We start from the raw sequence: 4,305 nt of genomic DNA on the forward strand, positions 1-4,305 counted from the left end.
TGAGGCAACTAGTAGAGGAGCTGGAGGTAGAGAAAGGGAGGAGAGGAGAGACCAGGAAACTACAGCTCTGTATTGTAGATAAGCTAGACTTCCTACTGTGTTCCTGGATTTCAGGAACTTTTCAGTAAATTTCATGGACAGGTATAGATTATTTTCTCAATTGGGAAGAAAGATAAAATAGTTCCTGCTATCCAAACTTCTTACAGAACATGAGTGATTAGATAAGTCTGAGTTTCATTTGTGCTGGTGATCTGGGCCCTGTGATTAGTTTTCTTTTAACTGAGTTTTCAGTTATCCATAAAATTTTTATTTATCCATTATCATCTGTCAATCAAGAGTTAATTTTATGTAAGAACGTTTGCAAACTCCTCGAAATAGTCCAGATGCTATGTTAAGACCTTGGATAAGGAAATTAGAAATGTTTAGCTTGCTCTGAGTCAGGTCTGCAATGTAGACTCTGTTATATCTTATGGAGACAAACTATTTGATAATTGGTGATGGGACAATAATCTAGATATTATCACAAAATCATTTAAAAATAATCCTCATTTTTTCCTCAGTAATATCTGCTGCATGTTTATAATAAACTGAATAATGTCAAGTACTTGTTCCTATTTCTTAGCATTTTGATTCATCAATTGGTCTTTTGATTCTTGTGCCAGTGTTGATTTTTGAGACTATGCTAGTTATATTAATTATATAAATTGCTTACATTTATGAGCACTTACTATATACCAGAGATTATATAAAAAGCATTATATATTTTATCTGATTCAATGCATGCAAGATACCTTTGAGGTGTTTACTATTCCTCTCATTCGAAAGATCAGGAAAGAGAAAGTGACATTAAGCAATTTGCTCAATGATGAACAACTAGTTGGTGGTGGAACCTAGATTCAAATCGAGGTTAACTTCTTTTGCTGGGATATGTGCACCTTCATGAAAGAAAGCCTCTTATTTCTCTTCTTTATAAATATGACTGTTTATAGCTATTTTCCCATTTAGTCCTTCACGTTAGTCTTACTGTCACTTTGCCATGTCTCTCTTCCAACAAAACTGTTTCCTCAAATCCCACTGTTATTTTGTTAGCATTTAATTTTTATATAAATATTCAAAAAACAGATTGTTCTGTAGGTTCAATTTTGTGCTATCTTTGTCAGGATTTATTGTCTCAGTTATACACCCTTGTAAAATAAATTGTGAAGTGATCTATCTTTTTATATGCTACGCAAGAATTTATATGCTATGAGAATTACAAGCTTCCTCAAAGTTTGAAAGAAGTAATACATAAGTCATTTGGCCTCGGAGCTTATTTTAGAGAAAATTGTTTAAGACATGGGGAATTTTTTGGTTTCTCCCTACATTATTATTAAATTGTTCATGTTTGGGCTGGCCCTGTGGCTTAGCGGTTAAGTGTGCGCGCTCTGCTGCTGGCGGCCGGGGTTTGGATCCCGGGTGCACACCGACACACCGCTTGTCCAGCCATGCTGAGGCCGCGTCCCACATACAGCAATGAGAAGGATGTGCAACTATGACATACAACTATCTGCTAGGGCTTTGGAGAAAAAGGGAAAAAAAGGAGGAAGACTGGCAATAGATGTTAGCTCAGGGCCAGTCTTCCTCAGCAAAAAGAGAAGGATTGGCATGGATGTTAGCTCAGGGCTGATCTTCCTCACAAAAAAACAAAAATTATTCAGGTTTTCTATTCCCTATTGAATCAACCACAGAAACTTATCCATTTGGAATTTTCAAGTTCATTAGCATAACATTATAAATAATATTTGATTATAATTAAAATATAAAATCTGTTAAACTCTTGTTTTCATTTGTAATTTTGTCAATTGGATTTGTATCTCATTTCTTTATTAGATTTGTGTTTTATTTTTCCCCAGGAAGTAGTTCTTATATATCAGTTCTACTCTTTTTTTAAAAAATGTTTTCTAATTCACTGATTAGAAGTGTAGAGTTCTCTTAGGCATGTAAAACTTATTTGCCTTGATTTTTATTTTTCAAATAATATAAGATATTACAATAATGAATGTGATTCTGAGTACAGTTTTGCCTTATATCACATTGTTAGCTTCTTCTAAACAGCATATAATTGAGATTTTGACTACGTACTTCATCCAATAATTGTTACATCAGTTTAAAATAACAATTGGTTGTAGCTTTCTTGATGGAAATTTTGTTCTTTTTTATTTTCTGATTTTTGTTGCAGATTCTTAATGGAAATTTTCAATTTTGGGGAGTCTAATGAAGTGTTTTGAGAGATTTCATGATCAAAATTTGAAATCATTCCATGGACTTTTGAATAAAATCTGTTTTCCCTATTTGTGTAGAGATAAATCAACTTGATTATATAACAGTAACATAATATTGTGAAATAACATATATTATGATTTAATATACTATCAAAATTATTATGTATAATATATCACACATTTGAGTGTATAATATTCAACTATATATAATATGTTATTCAAATTCACACTATGATTAAGTAGATCATTTTACTTTTTCCTTCCGGAGTCCAGCTATTCCTCTCAGAGCTGTTCTGCTCTTCACTTTTTTTGTTGTTTGTTAGTTTATTGCAGTAACATTGGTTTATAACATTGTATAAATTTCAGGTATATATCATTATACTTCTATTTCTGCATAGATTACATCATGTTCACCACCCAAATACTAACTACAACCCATCACCACACGCATGTGCCGAATTATCCCTTTTGCCCTCCTCCCTCCCCCCGTCCCCTCTGGTAACCACCAATCCAATCTCTGTCTCTATGTGTTTGTTTGTTGTTGTTATTATCTACTACTAAATGAGTGAGATCATACAGTATTTGACCTTCTCCCTCTGACTTATTTCACTTTGCATTATACCCTCAATGTCCATCCATGTTGTCACAAATAGCTGGATTTCATCATTTCTAATGGCTGAGTAGTATTCCATCGTGTATATATACCACATCTTCCTTATCCATTCGTCCCTTGATGGGCATTTAGGTTGCTTCCAAGTCTTGGCTATTGTGAATAACGCTGCAATGAACACAGGGGTGCATGTATCTTTATGCTTTGGTGTTTTCAAGTTCTTTGGATAAATACCCAGCAGTGGAATAGCTGGATCATATGGTAGTTCTATCCTTGATTTTTTGAGGAATCTCCACACTGTTTTCCATAGTGGCTGCACCAGTTTGCACTCCCACCAGCAGTGTATGAGAGTTCCCTTCTCTCCACATCCTCTCCAACACTTGTTGTTTCCTGTCTTGTTAATTATAGCCGTTCTGACGGGCGTGAGGTGATATCTCATTGCAGTTGTGATTTGCATTTCCCTGATAGTTAATGATTTTGAACATCTTTTCATGTGTCTGTTGGCCATCTGTATATCTTCTTTGGAGAAATGTCTGTTCAGGTCTTTTGCCCATTTTTTAATTGGGTTGTTAGTTTTTCTGTTGTTGAGATGCATGTGTTCTTTATATATTTTGGAGATTAACCCCCATCAGATGTTTGCAAATATCTTCTCCCAATTGTTAGGTTGTCTTTTCGTTTTGTTGATGGTTTCCTTTGCTGTGCAGAAGCTTTTTAGTTTGATGTAGTCCCATTTGTTTATTTTTTCTATTGTTTCTCTTGCCCAGTCAGACATGGTGCTTCAAAATACGTTGCTAATACCAATGTCGAAGAGCGTACTGCCTATGTTTTCTTCTAGAAGTTTCACAGTTTCAGGTCTTACATTCAAGTCTTTAATCCATTTGGAGTTAATTTTTGTGTATGGTGTAAGGTAAGGGTCTACTTTCATTTTTTTGCATGTGACTGCCCAGTTTTCCCAACACCATTTGTTGAAGAGACTTTCCTTTCTCCATTGTATGTTCTTGACTCCTTTGTCGAAGATTAGCTGTCCATAGATGTGTGGGTTTATTTCTGGGCTTTCGATTCTATTCCATTGATCTGTGTGTCTGTTTTTGTGCCAGTACCATGCTGTTTTGGTTACTATAGCTTTGTAGTATATGTTGAAATCAGGGAGTGTGATACCTCCAGCTTTGTTCTTTCTTCTCAGGATTCCTTTAGGTATTAGGGGTCTTTTGTTGTTCCATATAAATTTTAGAAATCGTTGTTCTCTTTCAGTGAAAAATGTTGTTGGAACTTTGATAGGGATTGCATTGAATCTATAGATTGCTTTGGGAAGTATGGACATCTTAACTATGTTAATTCTTCCAATCCAAGAGCACGGAATATCTTTCCATTTCTTTGTGTCTTCTTCAATTTCTTTCAGCAATGTTTTATAGTTTTCTGTGTACAGCTCTTTCA

The 4,305-nt window shown here is 34.7% G+C and overlaps 1 long non-coding RNA gene across 1 annotated transcript in view; it reads left to right on the forward strand.

Moving 5' to 3' along the window:
• Positions 1-2,335, forward strand: part of LOC131415314 (uncharacterized) — a 59,646-nt gene extending 57,311 nt beyond the window's left edge. Inside the window, exon 4 of the long non-coding RNA XR_009222412.1 lies at positions 2,219-2,335. This is a non-coding gene — a long non-coding RNA (uncharacterized LOC131415314). The remainder of the gene's footprint in view (positions 1-2,218) is intronic.
• The last annotated feature ends 1,970 nt before the right edge of the window (positions 2,336-4,305 follow it).

The sequence above is a fragment of the Diceros bicornis genome, chromosome 16 (assembly GCF_020826845.1).
Source record: "Diceros bicornis minor isolate mBicDic1 chromosome 16, mDicBic1.mat.cur, whole genome shotgun sequence".
NCBI classification, from domain to species: Eukaryota; Metazoa; Chordata; class Mammalia; order Perissodactyla; family Rhinocerotidae; genus Diceros; species Diceros bicornis.